The sequence below is a fragment of the Gorilla gorilla genome, chromosome 16, assembly GCF_029281585.2.
Source record: "Gorilla gorilla gorilla isolate KB3781 chromosome 16, NHGRI_mGorGor1-v2.1_pri, whole genome shotgun sequence".
NCBI classification, from domain to species: Eukaryota; Metazoa; Chordata; class Mammalia; order Primates; family Hominidae; genus Gorilla; species Gorilla gorilla.
In genome coordinates, this window is record NC_073240.2 from 30,432,854 (window position 1) to 30,452,760 (window position 19,907).

Genomic DNA, 19,907 nt, shown 5'->3' on the forward strand with positions numbered 1-19,907 from the left:
ATCCATCCATCCATCTATCTTGAGATGGGGTGTTGCTCTGTGGCCCAAGCTGGAATGCACTGGTGCGATCTTGGCTCACTGCAGCCTCAACCTTTCAGGCTCCAGCAATCCTCCTGCCTTAGCCCCACAAGTAGCTGGGACCACAGGCACACACTACCACACCTGGGTAATGTTTAAAATGTTGTAGAGACAGAGTCTCACTATGTTCCCAGGGCTGGTCTAGAACTTCTGGCCTCAAGCAATCCTCCCACCTCGGCCTCCTAAAGTGCTAGGATCACGGGCATAAGCCACCATGGCCAGCCAATATTTAATTTTTGAATTTGGGACTCCCACGTTGGAGCTGGGATTTTGTACTTACATGTATACTCTCTAGCACATGTAACCCATTAAAAACGTCACCTGCTTTGCTGGTTGCAGTCCTTCCTCCCCTCTGTCCTAATTCTGACAGGATCTGGTAGAAGGGACAAATTCGTCTGTGGTTGAAACCTACGGACAGCCATGAGCTGAAACTACAGACCCCGTAGTTCTCAAAGGAATACAGAGAAGCAGGTATGGAATGCCAACAGGGCTGTGCAATGCCCGATCCGGGCCGGCGTGAGGGCACCTCCATGATGGGGTGAGGATGAGGGAAGGAGTCCCAGTTCAAGAAGCTGTTACCAAAAGGTGCTCCTAGCGAGCCAGGTGGCTTCATTCATCCATGCCTGATGTAAAGCCACCCACATACCCCATCTGTACAATAGGGCTGGGCGCAGACTTTCAAATACCTATTGAACCTTTATTTCCTCTGAAACCCAGAAGCCTGTGTTACAGACCTCAACCACCACATACACATTGTCTCTAAGGAGAAATCAATTCCGTGGGGAAAACCTGGGAATGGAGGAAGCGGAAACAAGAAAGTGGGAAGTGGGGAAAGGCAAGAAGGCTTTCTTTCAGAAGGTGAGTTAGAGATACCACCTGTCTCCCCCATTGATAAAAGGCTCCTCCCATGGCTGGCTCCACTCATTCTGCCAGCCTCATTTCAAAGGCCACAGGCTCAGAGAGGTCCCTGCTGAGCCCCGAGTCCACAGCACAGCCCTGGCCCCTCTCGATGGCCTTGCAGTTTTATCTTAAACATGCATCTCTGTATGAAATGGTTTCCTTATTTTTTGCCTGTCTCTCCTGCTCCAGGACGTGTACTCGCCAGGCAGAGGCCTGGTGTGTCTTCTCCAAAGCAGTATCTCCAGCTCCCAGCACAGGCCTGGCCCATAGCAGGGACTATGATCATTATGAATGCATTGAGAAGCCAGGCATGGTGGCACATGCCTGTAATCGCAGCTGCTCGGGAGGCTAAGGCAGGAGAATCACTTGAACCCGGGAGGCAAGCAGAGGTTGCAGTGAGCCAAGGTCATGCCACTGCACTCCCGCCTGGGCAACAGAGTGAGACTCCATCTCAAAAACAAACAAACAAAAAGAATGCATTGAGAGATGGGTGGGGGAAGGATGGGAGGAAGGAGGGAGGAATGGAGGTACACCCATCACTCGGTAAAACAAGGGCTAATCTGACCTAGATTTAATTTTCCTGGAGACCACCCACTCCCCAAAAAAGGGCCAATTACCACTCTCAGTCGGATGGATTGACATAAGGAGAGAAAGGCAGTGTCCAATGAAACTGTGCTAGAGATCCTCATGGTCCCCAGGTTCCTGGTCTTACTGACACGGCTCCAGTGAGCTCCCACCCTCCCAGATGTCTTTCTAGTAACTCCTTCGTACGTAGCTACCCAAAGCTGGCTTCTGTTGCTTGCCCTAAATATACCCCATTCCAGGAGCATGTATTCAGGGTTGCTGAGGCACACTGCGGGCCCAAACTGTTTTCAAGCTTTACATCTGGGCACTCTACCTGTTTAATCCTCACAAGGACCTAAAGAGGGAAATGCAATTATAATCTGGTATTCTAAGGATACCAGTGGCCGGGTTATGTAACCCCGGGTAAAATCACATTGGCAGTAACAGGGGAGCCTCGGTTTATACCCAGGCCATAAATTTCCCTCCTGCGATGCCACGCTGGCCCCTGCATGTATGGTTTATTGTGATAAGTAAAGAATCCTATATAACTTATGTTTTTTATGAATCTAAAATTTTGATGAAACAGGTCTGCTTGGAGTAGGATCCACTTGTGTCATTTTGAATCTTGTACAACTGTTAGACTGTGCTTTGAATCATTCTCCTAAAACTGTAATTTTATTTTAAATTATATTTAAATTAATTAAAAACATAATTTTATAACTTGCCCCGGAGACATTTTACAGACATGCTTTTAGCAAAAATATAACCTGCAAAATAAAAGTTACTTTGTGAAACCCTCTCCCAAAATTTATATAACATATATAACCATTTTTCTTAAAATTATTTTTAGATCTAAGCAATGGTAAACTCATTAGTCTGATCATAATATGATTTTATACTCCCTGGCATCTGCAAGCACAGAACATAGAGAACTCAGCTTGAGGAAAAACAGTAAGCAAATTAAAAAGTAAAATAAATCTTAGCCTATGTTCACACACTCAAAATTTAAATGACAATTTTTATAGGGGAAAGGAGTGGGAGGTGGAGGCAGAGAGATCAATCCATTTGCCTCTCACTCCAGGTCTAAGAACCCTCATTTTCTATTCTTCAAATTAATGAAACGAACACAAGACCACTCTGATGAGGAAGTCTGAAATCATGGAAACGCCGTGGCATTTGCATTCCCTTTCAATGTGAACAGGCTATTTTGATAGTTAGCAAAACCAGGACAAATTGCCTGAGATTTCATCCTTTGTTGCTCTAAAATGGCTCTCGGGCTGTAATATGCCATATCACTGCAAAATGCACTTACCTTTAAATAGGCAGGCAAAGTGGATTGTGTTAAATATGAAATTAGTGACATGTTCTCTCAACTCATGGAGTCTAATTCTAATTCAAAAGACTTCTGCTCACTTCAGACAATGCCTGTTCCTTCGTGTTTATAACCTCAATTCCAATTTTCTGCAATTCCAATAAATCTCACCTACAGCCCTGGGCTTTGGTCTCACCCACCTCTGCCCCAGACACCAGGCTCAGCCTCCCAGGCCCTCTGTCTGCCCCGCACACCTGTTATGTCTGAGTTCTTGAGCATGGGTCTGTGCTGCCTAGGAGGCTCTTCACCAGGTTTCCACATCACGGATGCCTCGTCACCATCCTGGCCTGGACTTAAACGTCATCTCCTCCCAGTGGCTTGGCCTGAAGAACTGCTCTGATGTCTTCTTCCCCACATTTGCACCATGTTTGATCATCTTACTCTGGCTGGTTAGTGCTGTTCCCATCAGACCCTCTCCCCAACACTGTAAACTTTGCTGGGATCAGGACCCTGGGTCCCCAGTGCACACTGGGGGAATCCGGCTGCAGCTGATGACTGAGGCTGCAGGAACCCACGCCCAGGGCAGTGCCCCTGACCAGTGGCTAGAAACAGCATGGCAGCCCACACCTACAGGGCCTGGCAGACACCTCTGTCCCAGCACAGCTTCACCCCTCCCCTCCTCCCCCAGCTCCCTGCTGTAGCCTCCCCAGACCCTGGGATCCACGCAGCTGTGAGGAGCCCTCAGCTCTCCCTGCAGGCCTGGAGTTGGCTGGCTCCACTGCTGGTCCAGCCCTGGCTCCTGCCTCCAGCCTCACTCCTGGGCATCTACCCCCAACAGGCACCGGGTATAATCACCTATTCTCTACCTGCTCATCGCACGCCCACCTCCATCTGCAGGTCTCTATCATGGTGTAAGGCTCCCCTGGGTAAAGTTCTCCATGAGCGTAAGAGGCATCTTTTTTACAACTGAATCTCAGCACAAACAGGTCTCAATCACACCACTGCCCTGTCATGAGCCAAGGAACCTGCCTGGGCCAGCCCCCGACGGTCCTGGCACTCTGTGTACTGGACCCAGCCCCAGCACTGGTGGCTGTGACTGTCTCCTCCCCACAGCATCACAGGTGGGTGAGTGTCTAGCCTAGGAGGGTAGGTCTCAGCCAACCTCAGTTCACTGTGTCTTCAGGTTGCATTTTCATTGTAGTGAATACTCAGAATGGAATAATGCAATGAAGGGCTGTGTCCTGTTTCAAATGGACCACAGGTGCCCCTTCCCAGTTTGCTCCTTTCCTTTTTGAACTAATGGTAGAAAATTCCCTTTACCCTTAGAAACTCAACTCCAACAGTGATTTAGCTACATTTTATTCTTAAGGCTGCTCACAGTAATTCACATAACCATGAGAGAAAGACCAATTTACTTAATGGTACAAATCTTATTCCCCATCACATAACACAGCTAGTCAAAAATGCATTCTTTCAAGCCAAGATGAAATAATTCCCAGAATGTCCCTTTTAGTCAAATTTGGCTCTTGACAAGTCTAGAGAGAATCCCCATAATAGGCTTCAAAGGCTGGCCCCACGGCCCCCGCTGGCAGCTTGTAGGGATTCCCAGTAGGGGAAGCCTCCCCAGACCCCTTCTTTGCTACTGGCTGTCCCTCAAGGGGTCTCAAGGTCTCTCAGACACCAAATACAGACTCCTCCATGGAAAAAAAAAAAAAAACAGCTACCTTCTGGCCCTAGGATCTGTGCATTCTCCTTTCCTAAAGCGAACCACCCTCATCCTCTCATAGAGAACCAAAAAGCACGTCATTCACCTGATGACTCTACACCACCAACCCTGTTACTCTATTCCCATGCCCTGCTTCTATGTATTTGTTGCTGTAAGACTTCTTACTACCCAGCATTACATTGTCAATTTGTCTGTCTACCCTCTGTCTATCCTAGAGAATGTGAGCTTAGAGTGTACAACAGTACCTAGAAACGGATGACCAAGGAAATCTGCTGAATGAACTAATGACTGTGTGGTTACCGTGGCTCTAGCTGGCATGCCACTTTAGGATATACCTTGAGTTTTAGGAATTCAGGAATTCCCTGCAATCTTTCAAAGGGATCATGGGGCTTCCCTGATTGCAGAATTCAGCAATCTATGAGCGAGTATCTATGCATTTCATTGCTTCTGCTTTGGAAGAGACTGTTGTTGTGTAATAGGTCTGGTATTCATTAAGCCTTTCAAAAAGATGTTCCCTGGTGCATAGGTCAACATTGCAAATTGTTTCCTTCGCCTTCCTAAACAAGCCTCACATAAGAAGCCATGTGATTACTGGATGTTTGGGTGATTAAAACCACATCCTTGCCTTTCCTCAGCATCCCTTCACCTGTTCAGTGTCCCACACTAATCCACAGCTGTGCAATGTATCATAAATCAGACTCAGAGTCTCTGGAAGGGTCATGTGCTGCAAATTACAGAATACCCAGATCACACAGACACATCCACATGGTGCAAAATAAACCATGAAGGAGAAAAGAATCTCACTCTTGCAGGTTTGACCTGAAGCATACATGACATACATACATAGAGCATACATGAATAAGCAAACTACTTCCACTGGAGTTCAACCTTACAGCCCATCCATGCTCCTCAAGCAGAGATCAGAGGACACTGGGGCAGGGCAGGGCGGTGGCAGTGCACATGGAGTCTCACGAAGCTTGAGAAACAATGCCTTAGACGGTGAAAAAAGTCTTGTGTTAAAAACTAACATTTCAAAATGGAATTTTGGTAAAACAATCAACAAGAAAGCATGGCAGACCATGGCCCGAGTGTTAGGCAGACTCCAAGACTCGAGTTTCTCAAAATGGGAGTCTGTGGCTCCCAGGGAATCTCAGCTATGATCCAGGTTGAGAAACTGCTCTAAACCCAGTGAGACTTGTTTCCTGCAACTATTTAACTGTGCTCTGTTTCGAGAGTACTGTACACCTGTTTTCCTTTCCTCCCCATTTTCCCCTCTTCCCTATCACTCTCCAGGCTGCTCCCTACTAACTCCATCCTGCTTGACAAACGTGTTTGCTTCTTTCAGTGACTTTTCCCTCCCATTTTCTTTTTTGGAAAGTCTGCCTTTGTCTGGCATTTGTGTTTTTAAGACAGCAAGAAACGTGAGCTCAGAGATCTGCATCCACTCTGTGCTCCCCAGTGGCTCCAGGGTGGGAGCAGTCTTCCCAGTCTGCAAACCCTCAAAGGGGAATATAAATTTCAAATGAGGACACCCTCCTAAAGCAGCAGCTGGACCCAGATTTTGGTACATCTGCCTGGTACTCCCAGGAATGAGCAGTGTGGACCATGCTTGACCAGCATAGTGCAACCTGGGTGATGCTTGGGGCAAGTTTTCAGCACTGCTTGTTTAATTTTTATGTTTGTTAATATCCTTTTTGGGGGATGATAAAATTTACCCAGGCCTTCAAACCATCTTTATAGTGTAGTTTTATAAATTGTTATTTGGTTCTAATCAAACTCTGTGGGAGGGAAAGGTGGACATAAAAATAAGGCCCTTGGATTCTTTCAAGAGAATGTTGCTGCATATATATATACACATATATATACACACATATATATGTATATATATATACAATATGTGTGTGTTTGTGTGTGTATATATATACACACACACAATGTAAATGGAACTCTAAAGATGCTCTTTCACTGTGGTTGAAAGTAAGTATCACATCTGGGTAAGCAACTCATCCCAGTTTGCCTTGGAGTTTTTGGTTTTAGTGCTGGAAGATGGAAGACCTCCATCCTGGGAAGTCCCTCAGGCCTGGTTGCTCACGCTATTTTTATGAAACATGACAGCAGAGCACGGGCATCTATTGAGGGAACCATTAAGCCCTTTGCTACTGATGAGTCAACCGATGTACTAGAGCAGCCAATGGCAACAAAGCTAGATCTGGGATCTAGCTTTGAATGTACAAGGAATGTACAAGGAATGATCCTATCTGGTGATTTCACTCCTGGGGTGAGAACATGCGGAGTTCCTGCCATTCCAATCAGGCAGTTCAGATGTCGGAGATCTTGCCATTTGTCATTTTCTCTACAATGTCAGGAATCATATTGTAAAACACCTGACATTGACCTGGAGAAGAAAAATGTAGCTGTTTAATTCATGTGTAAGATACTCAGATTATCTTATATATGTTAGCAATACTCCATTAGGTCTCGTCTACCTGCAAAGAGCCCTGGGTCCCATCGCTGAGGAAGTGCCTCTACTCACCCTCCAGAGGACATGGACTTCCTGAAGGAAAACAGCACTGCCCAGCTGGCACTGGGGTCAATCGTTTTTAAACTTTAAGAGAACTTTTTATTCCCCAAAGACATTCCTATGCAGAATCTAATACATAAAACAGACAAAAGTGGTGTTCTGTGAGCAGAGATTTCTTTTATAAGTTCAGATGTAAAATATGTATTACATATTCAGTCAAGAACAAAAAGGTTGGAAACTGGCATTATAGGGGGCAGCTGAAGTCATAACAGCCTACAAAAATCATCTACTTCTAAATTTAATTTTGGCTGCCCAGTATCAAGAAAATTCTGGAAACAGGTTTTACTTTGTAATTTTAGGATACCCTCAAATGAAATGCATTCAGAAGCTTGAAAACAAAATGCAAGGGAACACTGATGTCAATGCTGAATCATGAAGAGAAACCAATAAATGACTTCTCCACTCGTTTAAATATTAATTACTTGGGAGAAAATGTTTTTCAAACGTATCTGTAACATTACGGAATTTCCAACGATGTTATATTTTGAAATATCAATCCAGTCTTTAGACAGAATTTCAAACGGTCAAATTTACTTTGTTTTCCATGCTGACCCCTAACCTCCTGTCCAAGAACTCAGAAGGCCCAAAAAGATCAAATGGACAGGAGGTGGGGGCCAAACAAAAATGACAATACAACTTCCTGCTTCAATCTTAAATTGTCTTTTAGACGTTACATTCCACTTCATTAGTTATCCAAAACCATGAAGTCCAAAGTCCATTAGTTATCCAAAGTCCATGAAGCTGTCCCTGACTTCTCCTATCCCTTCCGAACATCTCCCACTAGTGCAAAAGGCCAGGGAAGAATCAGGTCATTGAAAAGAAATGATGGCTTTTTCCAGTAAACAATGATTTCTTAAAGCCTAAAGTCTACAACGGACTATAAAGCTTTCCCTATCAAGCACATAAGCCAAAGGCTCACATTTAAAGAAAAAAAACATAACTGCAATATTGTTGCAACTAGCTATGAAATGTAAAAATTTAAAAAGTAAACATCTAAATTACTAAAATAAGCTGATATTTAGATTCTAAGAGGAGATCAGTAACCATGCTCAAGATGATCCTAAAAACACTGTCTTCTATTAATTGGCCTGTTTTAAAAGTAACAAAACACTTTATATAATATTGCATCTCCAACTTCTATTCTTATTCACCATTCTGAAACTAGACTGAGAGGTTGGATAATTAATAAAATCACCCCTTTCCCCTGGCTCTTGATTATCCTTCATCAGGGTCATGTTTGTACTTCTCTTGTCGATTGTAATCATTTATTTGAAACAGTGTCTCAGCAGTTCATTAGCTTTTCATTAGTGCCTGTAGGTTGGATAAAATGTGCTTGAATTTCCAAAGTAAATGCAAATCCCCTTGGTAATCCAGCAAGGACATGAATTCCCAGAACATTTTCAAGTAAGACAGCTCCAATCAGAACTAGGATTTTAGTGAAAAAAGTGGTGTCCTCCTGAATGGCAGAGAACCCACGCTCCCATCCAGTCCTAAACATCAGTTCTGAAAATGACCATCACAGTTTGGCTTCATCTTCGACCTGACCGTGGTATTCAGGAATGTCAGTTACTTAATTACAAACAAGGAGTGCAAGTCAAAAGAATTCAACACAAATTTTAACAGCCAATGTATCAGCTGCTCAGTAAGTTAAAAATATGGCTGCCAGGACCCCACCTGGACAGTCAAACTCAGCAGCTCCAGCCTTGCACACAAGAGACCTGGATCCGCATCCTGCCTCCGGCCCTGGGCAGCTGTGTAGACCTACACATCACAAGCTGAGCTTGGTGTCTGTATCTTAAAAAAAGGAAAGATGATCCACAGTTCTGAGACTGGGATGGAGATCACAGAAATAATGAAGGGGAAGTGCCTTGCACTGTCCCCAACACATAGCAGGCCTCCACAAATGACCGCTTTACAAAATCACAGATGCAGCTTCCCCAGTGTTAAAGTATGTCCTCAGTGGACAGTCAAAATGGACTCCCCGTGGCTAACTGATGTGTGCAAAACGAAAGCAGAGCCAGGTGGCCATAGTTGGGTGAGGAAAAGGTCATGTTCTCTATGTTCTCAGAAATATATTGTAAAAGTGTCACAGGACCTCCCTTTCTGCCATCCAGTCAAACCAGTTCCTGTTGTCAGTGCTGAAATAGAGTGTAGCTTGAAATGCCACAGCTGACCACCCAGAGACCCCCTGAGGCCAGCCCATGAAGAGAGACTTGTGATGTCCTCCTTAAAGACCATCCAACCCAGCCCCTGTACCTGAATCCCCAGCTATCCTGTGGTTTGCACCTTTATGACCTTCTATCCCCAGTCTCTCCTTGGAGTATGTTTTTGTTTTGTGCTGAAGGCTGTCTCTCCCAATCTTCAGATTGCTTTTAGAAAATAAAGTTATCCTTTTGCCTCCGCAGATCTCACTGGTGTTTTGTTAACACCCGTAAGGGAAGATAGAATTGCAGGACTGAAATGCATGCCATGAGACAGAGGAACAGGTCAAACAGGTTAAACAGAAACACACATGAAACAAGGTTATGTACTAACCAGTTGAGGAAAATGAGGCCAGAGGCAACAGGAACTTAACCATGTACATGTGTATTTCCCCTGAAGGCAATGGCTCAGTATTCACTAACTGAGTATCCATGATGACTTCATAAAACAAAACTGCTGCAAATGATGAGAACTGGCCATACATATATTTCCTAGTTCTGTCCCCTAATAGAGCATAGAAGCAATGATACCCAATAGTAAGGAGCTCAACTAGCACCCTGGTTTTCTAATACCAAGGCTTCAGACGATCAAATTACTCTGAGCTATGGGAGGACGTTCTCTGATAAAAGGAGAAATGCATAAGCAGCTGATGGTAGGGGCAGGGAAAGCATCAGAATGTAAGATGAACCAGGAGCATCTTATAGTGCTAGAAAATTGGAATTACAAACACACACACACACACACACACACACACACACACACACACACACACACACACACACACACACACACACACACAGTAGAGGGTGGGAGAAGATGAAGCAGGAGCCAAATGGCCAAAGGTCAAATAACTTGAGCAACAAAATAAATACCCACACTATTGAATTACAACCTAAAGGCCAAAATAAATAGACAGGAGTCCATCCTAATGTCACAATGACTAAACTAACAATGGAGGAAGAGACCAATTTTCCTTAAAGAAGAATTCCAAATCAGAAATGTGAAAAACAAAGGAGGGAAACAGAAAGTCACCCCCAGAACACCAGGGTGATTGCTGCTGAGCCCAGATCCACTCTAGAATGCTAACATCAGTGCTTGAAATTTTAAGAAGAAACAGGACATTTGCAAGGCCTGGAAGTATCTCCCCCAGAATATTTATTAATCACTATGGCTTTAACTCACGTCCACTAATTCTTTGACACGCTCTCCTCCAGGAGGCAAAGCTTAATCCTCCTCCTCTTGAGTGTGGGCTGAACTTAGTGACTGGCTTCTAACAAGGAGTAAGGGAGGGGAAAGATGGTGACTTCACAGAGGAGACACCTGGCAGACACCAGCTTGGCCAGGTGATCAAGGTTAACTCACCAGTAGTAAGTCACATGTTGACATCATGATATGATGTGATGAGGGGGATACCTTACCTCTGTGGTGGTCTTCCTCATATTCGTTAACTCCAGTCTAACAATGAGAAAGCATCAGACAAACCCAAATTGAGGGATATTCTACAAAATACCTGATCCATATACTTCAAAGTGTCAAGGTCATGAAAAACAAGGAAAGACTGAGAAACTGAGATTAGAGGAGATTCAAGAGATATGATGATTAAATGAAACATGGTACCCTGGATAAAAAGACCATTAGTAGAAAAATTGGTGAAATCCCAAAAAAGTCTGTAGTTTAGTTATTTTTAGTTTTGACAAATGTATGATGGTTACATGAGATGCTGATTTTTGAGCAACTCCCCGCTTCTGTGTTAAATGATTAATACAGGAGTCCCCTCACTTCCTTTTCCTGTTCTAATGCCAGATACCAGCCAAAGCACATCATTTTTGCATCATCCTACATGTGGGGAAATATTTTTTATTCTGCATATCATAGAATAGTACGCATTAATCATAAAATTTTCTGCAGTAGACTTGAGTTAACTTTTCACCTATAAAATTACAACCCTCACTCGTTTCCAACATTAGCATGAAGAAAATGGTTACTCCCAGGTTTCCACATCTTACTGGAGAAAACCGCAATTAATGTCACCACAAATATCCAGTTTCCAACGTTAGCTCAGCTGCCATTCTGTGTGTTCCTGTTCCTCAATCATACTCAATTCACCCGTGGTTCCCGTCCTGCCTCTCACCACAGGGTCAGCTGGGCCCAGGATGACAAGAGGCCTCCCTGCCTCTTCCACTGTTACCATCCTCTGCCTCAGGGCTGCCATCATCGCTCTCCCTCCTTTTCCTGAATCACTGGCTCCTCCAGGGCCCCCTCCAGGGGTTATCCCCTCCCCTGCCTCCACTCTGTCTCTACTCAGTCCTCCCACCCATGAGCAAACACACCCACACTGTCTCCCCATCCCAAAAAAGAACGTTCCTCAGTTCCTCAAAACGTTAAACACAGAATGACCATATGATCCAGCAATTCCACTTCTGGGTATATACCCAAAAGAACAAAAGAAGGGAGAGGCATGTGTACCCCCACGTTCACGGCAGCATTACTCACAACAGTGAAAAGGTGGAGGCAAACCAAGTGCCCATCCACAGATGCGTGCATTGATAAAATGGAGTCCATCCACACAATGGAGTGTTATTCAGCCTTGAAAGGAAATTCAGACACATGCCACAACATGGATGGACCCTGAGGACACCGTGCTGAGCAAAATAAGCCAATCACAAAAGGACAAATATGTGTGACTCCACTTCTGTGAGGTACCTACGGTAGTCAAATTCTTAGAGACAGGAAGTAGAGTGGTGGTTGCCAGAGCCTGGGGAGAGGAGGGAATGTGGAACTCGTGTTGAATGGTGACTGGATACAGAGTTTCAGTTGGGGAAGATGAAAAGCGTTCTGTGGATGGATGGTGGTGGTCATACTAAGGTGACTAATAATCCCCCAAATGCCCAATCCCATCACCCATTCTCAGAACTCCATGGCATTTGACACTGCTAACCAACTTCTACAGCATTAAGCCCGCTGCTCCCCAGCTCTCGTTCTGCAATTGTTGAGGGACAGTTATGCGTGTGTGTGTGTGTGTGTGTGTGTGTGTGTGTGTGAGAATATATGTTATGAATTATACTGGGTGTGCATTTGTGTACATATATGCAAATAGACGATGTTTTTATAATTCCACTTACTGAACATCTACTACCATTATCAGATATTACACAAGTATTTACATGCATCATCCCATATAATCCCCCCAAATTGCCCTGTATTGCTTCCTGACTCCATCTACACCATCACCAGTTTTTTCTTGGTTTCTTTGCTGGCATCGTCATATGGTGGAGTCCTTGGGGTTCTGTCCCTCCTCATCTGCCCAGGTGAGCTCACGCACTTTCATAGCTCACCGCCATCTCTGTGGTGATGGCTCTGAGTCTTCCTTTCCAGTCCAGGCCCGTCTGCTGAGCTCCAGACACCACACCCATGTGTCCACCCAACATTTCCCATGAGCCTCTCAGAGTCAGGACAGCCAATACCAACCCAGTTCTCTCTCCATCCCTCCCTCCCAATTCCTCTCCAGCATCTATGCTCCTTGTTTCCAACCTCTGTTGCTGTTGTCCCCCTGAAGCACCAAGGGAAAGGAAAAGCCTCCTCACTGGGATTCCTAATGGAAGCGTTTGCACACAGTGACCCTCCCAGCACAGACCCCTTGTTAATAGATGGGTAGGAAGCACCAGGAACAGAGTATGTTCAAAATCAGATAAGCGTTATAAAAACTGGTATGGGGTCAGAGTGGAGATCATTTTCCAAACCAACTATCCGAACCATCCCATCGCCATCTGGGTAAAGACTGGGTTCTGCCTCCAGCAAGCTACTCTGACTTGGGAAGACCGTGTGCAACTATCTTTGGGAAACACAGCCACATGCTCCTTGGCTGGAAATGATCAGAGGCTCTAAGGAGTGTAAAAAGGGAACACAACCCTGATTCTAATTTTTATTCTTGGAGAAATCACGTTTTATTTTTCATATCAAAGAGGGGGAACTCTGTGGGCAGAGTACTCTGCCGAGAACCAGTTCTGTTCTGCAACTTGTCCCAATCATCAGGAAAACACATGTTCCAGGGAAGCCCCCATCAGGGCACACACAGCCCCATATCAGGGCATGCTGTCACTTCCTCTCATTCCCTCGAGAGCCCACCTGGCCAAAGAGGCTCCAGTGGCCTGACTGGAGGGCACATCAATAATATGGAGGGTCCCCGTGACCCCCCACCTGGAAAGTCAGCCTCAGCGATGGGGCTCTCGGGGCCTCTTCAAATGGGAAAAACAGAAGATGAAAAGGCTGTTTGCACTTGTCAGCAATGCTGGCACTGCTCACTATCCATATTTTACCCTCCCCAGTTAAAATCACACACTTGATCTGTTCACATAACAAAGCCTCCCTTAGAGCCCCCAGAGGTACCTGCTCCCAAAACAGCACTGTCAGGGCACAGCCTCAGTCCTCACTGGACAGAAACCAGGGGCAGGGACCAATCCTCTCTCTGTCCCAGCCCTTTCAAACCAAAGACAGCATCTCTGCGAAGGAGGGAAGCTGCATGTTTTCATGCTGAGATACAGTGCAGATTTGTGATCGGCACCTGTGAGGTCCTCAGGTACCTCTTGCTGGAACAGAGCAACAGGTTTCTAAAGGTTCTGGCCCTTGGCCTCTACATTTGTCACCACTCCTGTGGTCACTCTTCAGTGGAAGCTGCTCACCAGCCTCCTTGTCCCACATGTAAAAGCCAAAAGGAGGGGCCCTACAGCACCACTGTCATTGGAATCCTTCCGACACTCCCCACCCACATTATGCAGTGGGAAGACATGGTTCCTACCAGCCCCTCCAAAGCCCAGGAACCTCTCCCTGTGCTGACATCCAAAGATGCCCGGCGTTCCAAAACACCAGAAATCCAGGGAAGAGGCCCTACCTTGGGGATGAGTACATTAGGAAATAGCCAAGGAGCAGGATTAAGTAATTATACACTAGCCCACCAAAATAGACTCCAGGAAACCATGACACTGAACATCCCATGGGGCCCACGGGTCTGGTGGGTGTTTCTCGCCCACTGGGGGCTGGATAAGTGAGCATGAGGGTGTGCACCAAAAAGTGTCTGAGGCAGAGCTCAATCCTTTAGAGGTTTATTTTGCCAAGGTTGGGATGTACCCAAGCAAAAGAAACACACGTTACAGTAGGGTCTGCGGCCTGGGCTTTTCTCCAAAGAGGGGTCTGAGAAAGAGCAAGCAGGAGGGGAAAAGGAGAGAGGGGTGCCCATGAGGCAAGTGGTTACATCCTCGGAGGCTTTGATTGGCATTCAGTGAATCTGCATCTTACATATAAAAAGAAGGGGCCAGGCACGGTGGCTCACGCCTGTAATCCCAGCACTTTGGGAGGGGGAGGCGGGCGGATCACAAGGTCAGGAGATCGAGACCATCCTGGCTAACATGGTGAAACCCCATCTCTACTAAAAATAGAAAACATTAGCCAGGCGTGATGGTGGGCGCCTGTAGTCCCAGCTACTCAGGAGGCTGAGGCAAGAGAATGGTGTGAACCTGGGAGGTGGAGCTTGCAGTGAGCCGAGATCGCGCCACTGCACTCCAGCCTGGGGAACAGAGCGAGACTCTGTCTCAAAAAGAAAGAAAGACAGAAAAGAAAGACAGAAAGAAAGAAAGACAGAAAGAAAGAAAGAAAGAAAGAAAGAAAGAAAGAAAGAAAGAAAGAAAGAGAGAGAAGGAAAGAAAGAAAGAAGGAAAGAAAAGACAGAAAGACAGAAAGACAGAAAGAAAGAAAGACACAGAAAGAAAGAAAGAAAGAAAGACAGACACAGAAAGAAAGAAAGAAAGAAAGAAAGAAAGAAAGAAAGAAAGAAAGAAAGAAAGAAAGAGAGAAAGAGAGAAAGAGAAAAGAAGGGGGTAGGGGAAAAGTCAAGTATGCATTCTTCTCAGGCTCAGCAAATCTACATTTTATATAAGCAAGCATGTGAAATCACGGCTATCCATTGCGGGGTGTGGGATAAAAAGGAAAGTGGTTTTTTGCATGACTCAGTTCTCAAGCTTAACTTTCCCTTTGGCATAGTGAGTCTGGGGTCCACAGCTTTCTTTTTTTTTTTCTTTTTTTTCTTTTTTTTTTCTTTTCTGTCACCCAAGCTGGAGTGCAGTGGCTTGATCTCAGCTCACTGCAAACTCTGACTCCCAGGTTCAAGCGATTCTCCTGCCTCAGCCTCCCGAGTACCTGGCACTACAGGCGCCCACCACCGAGTACCTGGCACTACAGGCACCCACCACTCCTGCCTCAGCCTCCCGAGTACCTGGCACTACAGGCGCCCACCACTATGCCTGGCTAATTTTTGTATTTTTAGTAGAGACAGGGTTTCACCATATTGGCCAGGCTGGTCTCACACTCCTGACCTTGTGATCCGCCCGCCTCGGCCTCCCAAAGTGCTGGGATTACAGGTGTGAGCCATCACACCTGGCCCGCAGATTTCATTTTCCTTTCACAAATGCGTGGTCTACTGGACAAGCCCTGAGATGAAGATGGCTAGAGAGGCTCCACAGTCCCTGGAGGGGGACACTGGCAGGCGGTCCACAGCCACTCAGGCTGAGACCCTGGCTCTAGAAAAGGAAGTGCAGGTACCAATAAGGTTTAAGGATGGATGTATCAAGACTGTGGACAAAGACTAGAAGAAACAGGGCTGCCAGCCCAATACTGACACCTTGCTTCCTCATAGAATAGCAGATGTGTTGGGGTGGCAATGTGCCCAACTGCTATGGTCTAAATGTTTGGGTCCCCCCAAAATTCCTATGTTGAAATCCTAACACCCAATGTGATTGTATTAGGAGGTGGAGCTTTTGGAGGTGATTTGGTGATGACGGTGGAGCCCTCATGAATGGAATTAGTGCGAGATACTGGGATTTACAAGAAGAAATATATATCTGCTCTTCTTGTTTCCTGGCATGCAGCTCCTAACACTTGGAATCTTCAAGGTGATGTGTCTTTTTGTGTGCTAATAAGATGAGTGGTAGTGAGGGGCTTCTGGACAGCCTCAGGATGGGGGCTGGTTGCCAAGTGAACCAACCCTGTGATTAGAGTGTTGGAACTTTCAGGCCCACAATCCCACCACCACCCCTCACCTTAGGGAAGGGAAGAGGGGCCAAAGGTTGAGTTAATCACCCAACAACCAATGATGTAATCAATCAAGCTATGCAATGATGCCTCCATAAAAACCTAAAATAACTGGATTTGGAGAGCTTCCAGTTGCTGGGCACATGGAGGTTCCTGGAGTGGGGCCCAGAGAAAGCTCCACACCCCTTTCCACAAATAAGAGGTTACCCTGTGCATCTCCTCCATCTGGCTGTTCATCTGTATCCTTTGTAATATCCTTTATAATAACTGGATAAATGTAAGCAAGAATGTTTCCCTGAGTTCTTGAGCCATGCCAGCCGTCCCACTCCTGGAGAAGGGAGTTGTGACAACCCCAATTTACAGACCATCAGTCAGAGGTACAGATCACAACCTGGGATTTGCAACTGGCATCTAGAGTGGAAACATCTGAGCCCTCAACCTGTGGGATCTGATGCTAATTCCAGGCAGACAGTGTCAGGACTGAACTGACTTAGAGGACACCCAGCTGATGTCTGCTGGAGAATTGCTTGCTGTATGGGAAAACATCCCACACACATCTGGGTGACCAGAGAAGCATTCTAAATTATTGAGAGCGAGGGCTGGAAAAACTGTGTTTTTCTATATCTCAAACAGTGCCCTTATAAATTAAGAGGCCGAAGAGAGCTAGTTCGCCCCTTCCACCAAGTGAGGACACAGCAAGAAGGCAGGATGCAGAAGGAAGCAGGCCTTCCTCAGACACTGAATCTGCCAGCACCTTGATCTTGGACTTCTGGCTCCAGAACTGTAAGCAATAAATGCCTGTTGTTTTTAAGCTACTGACTCTAAGGCATTTTGTTGTAGCAACCCCACACGGACTAAGACACCAACTAACACTCCTTTCCCAGACCACACTGGCTTAGGAGTGGCCATGTGACCCAATTCGGACTAAAGAGGTGAGGGGGGAGGTCTGCTAGGTGGTTCTTGGAAGGTTTTTCTTTCCTGGAACAGGTTCCCCACGTTTCTGTTTCCAATTCTTGCTTCCTGGAAGACAGACACGCTACTTGGAGAAATAGAAGCCCTGCAGTAATCCTGAGACAATACGCACAGAGCAAAGCCAACATGCCAAAGTTGGCCAGCAGAAAGGAGGAGGAGTCTGGGTCCCCAGTGGCACCATGGGGTGCGGAGTGAGATCATGGCTTCTTCTTGATATACGTGTATACTGTTTCACCGGTGCATTAGTTTTGTATGGCTGCCACAACAAATTACCTCAAATTCAGCAGCTTAAAGCAACACAAATTTATGATCTTGCATTTCTGTAGGTTAGAAGTCCCAAACAGGTCTCCCTGTGGAGACTCTAGGGGTGAATGCATTATCCTGCCTTTTCCCACTCCTAGAGGCGACCCACATTCCTTGGCTGTCAGCCACCTTCCTCCGTTCCTGACTTCCAGAGCCAGGAGCATGGTATCTCTTAAGCCATTCTTCTGCAGTCACACCTCCTTCTGATTCTCCTCTTCTGCCTCCCTCTTCCACTTATGGGACTTTCTTCTCACCCAGATAATCCAGGATTACATCCCTTTTCGAGGTCAACTGACCAGCAATCTTAATTCCATCCACAACCTTAATTCCCCTTTACCACATAACCTAACATGTTCCAGGGATTAAGGCATGGACATCTTTGTGGAGGGGGGTCACTATTCAGCCAACCACAAATTCTTACAGCAAGCAAATTCCTTTTGTTACTTAAAACACAAATCAAATAATTTTTAATTAAAAATTTTTAATTGAATATTAAAAATTGGGACTGTAATCCAATAAATGAAAAAAGAAAGTCCAACCTTTAAAGCACAATGAATCAAGAATGCTAAGATTTCCACGGAGTAAAGAAGTCATTCTGGGATTAGATGAGAACAGGCCCCTTCTACCACCTCTGCTGATCAGTGGGCATGCCTTTACTCATAAAAAACAGAGTACAGGGAGCTCTGCATAGCACAGTCTTCACCAGGCTGAGGCTGCTTCCCAGCTCCTGTGTGTCTGACTGGGCTAGTCCTTCACATCCCATGCAAAAGGTTGAATTTTTTTATTTTCTTTGAGACAGGGTCTCACTCTGTTGCCCAGGCTGGAGTTCAGTGGCACAATCACAGCTCACTGCAGCTTCAATCTCTGGGCTCAAGCCATCCTCCCACCTCAGCCTCCTGAGTAGCTGGGACTACAGGTGCATGCCACTGGGACTACAGGTGCATGCCACCAGACCTGGCTGATTTTTTTTTTTTTTTCGTAGAGATGGGGGTCTCGCCATGTTGCCCAAGCTGGTCTCAAACTCCTGGGCACAAGTGACCTTCCCACCTGGCTTTGAGTATTTTTAAATTTACTTTAAAAAATGGGCTTGGCCGGGCATGGTGGCTCACCCCTGTAATCCCAGCACTTTGGGAGGCCAAGGCGGGTGGATTACCTGAGGTCAGGAGTTCAAGACCAGCTTGGCCAACATGGTGAAACTCCGTCTCTGCTAAAAAATACAAAAAAAATTAGCTGGGCTTGGTGGCAAGTGCCTGTAATCCCACCTACTTGGGAGGCTAAGGCAGGAGAATCACTTGAACCCGGGACGTGGAGGCTGCAGTGAGCAGGATTGAGTGCACTCTAGCACTGCACTCTAGCCTGGGTGATGGAGCGAGACTCTCTGTCTCAAAAAAAAAAGGGCTTAAGCAATTTCCAATTATTTAAATTTTTTTAACTTAATAAGCCCAACAAGATCTTTCTCCTAATTAATGCTACCAGGTGAGCGTCTTGAAAAACAGTGGCCTATAGGTGGGTCACCATTCTCCATTGACACAAGCCCTCCTACAACAGCACCTCAGGGAGGGAGCCTCAATGGGCTCCAGTGCTTCACGTATAATGGGATTCTGTGGATTTAAAACGAAGACACACCATTGACCTTCAAGAATCTCCCTGGCAGATATCTCCCAAACATTCAGTCCTGATACAAGTATCTTCATAACTGGAATTCACCTACTTCCAGAACGTCAGGATGGGTACCCAGGACAGCTCTGACTGCCTGTTGCTTAAAACCATGCCCAGGTCATAAAGCCCTCACTGTACTGTACCCTAAATGCACTTAAGCGACTGTTTCCTACAGTGTCCTAGTACTGAATGTCGACACTAACCTATGAAACTAAGTGTCATACTTACTGTGAGGCAGAGAAACCATCAACTGACCACAAGGTTTGTTTCAAGAATAAATCGAGATGAACCAATAATGCAGAGGCTAAATTTTTCAAATCGATAATAATACAGTTCACATGCAAGAGCTTTTGAAAACTCTTCCATATGATAAATATCACATCACATCGGTAGAGATGGAAATTAGATTGCTCAACCAGGTGAATCAAATTTAATCCAGCTTTTTCCATCCTGTTTTCTAAATATCTTATTTTAAATTAGTTTTGAAAAATCAATTTGAAAGTATAAAAGATACAAATGAAATCTGGGTC

The 19,907-nt window shown here is 45.6% G+C and overlaps 1 protein-coding gene across 6 annotated transcripts in view; it reads right to left on the reverse strand.

The window, feature by feature from the left end:
- The window catches only part of ENTREP2 (endosomal transmembrane epsin interactor 2), a 461,731-nt gene that overhangs the window by 314,649 nt on the left and 127,175 nt on the right, over positions 1-19,907 (reverse strand). The window lies entirely within an intron of this gene.